This window comes from Penaeus monodon, chromosome 24 (assembly GCF_015228065.2).
Source record: "Penaeus monodon isolate SGIC_2016 chromosome 24, NSTDA_Pmon_1, whole genome shotgun sequence".
Lineage (NCBI taxonomy): Eukaryota > Metazoa > Arthropoda > Malacostraca > Decapoda > Penaeidae > Penaeus > Penaeus monodon.
Window position 1 is genome coordinate 14,986,293 of NC_051409.1, and position 416 is coordinate 14,986,708.

The 416-nt window shown below is 45.9% G+C and overlaps 1 protein-coding gene across 1 annotated transcript in view; it reads right to left on the bottom strand.

Moving 5' to 3' along the window:
* LOC119588620 (ankyrin repeat domain-containing protein 65-like) overlaps nucleotides 1-416 on the bottom strand; it is a gene marked incomplete in the record, with an annotated part of 23,463 nt that overhangs the window by 13,343 nt on the left and 9,704 nt on the right.

Below are 416 nucleotides of genomic sequence, written 5' to 3' on the forward strand. Positions count from 1 at the left end.
ACATGACATGATTCAGTTAAGGCCCTTGGCAGCGACCGCTCGACTTCCGCAGTTTCTGAAACCTATTGAGAACAGCCTGAGAAAGTTACCCAATTCTGAAAGACTCCATGGAATTCCGTCCTGTAATGCATTTCGGGTGATTTCCACCTTGCGATCGTGAAACATGACGCTGAGTTTCTGTTTATCTCCAAAGCATGATGCTTCGATGCTTGCGACTTCTGCCTGAGGTCCCTGACCCCAATGGACTGCTGTCTAATCTACGGCTGTAGCTATGCTGTAGTTCCTTACAGCGGATCAAACTGTATGTCTGTGTGGGCGTTAGGTAACTGTACCAATTTCCAAAAGTAGATTCACTCGGTGTCTATGTTGCAGAGTTAAAATAAGTGCATATTAGATCCGCCCAAACAAGCAGTAAC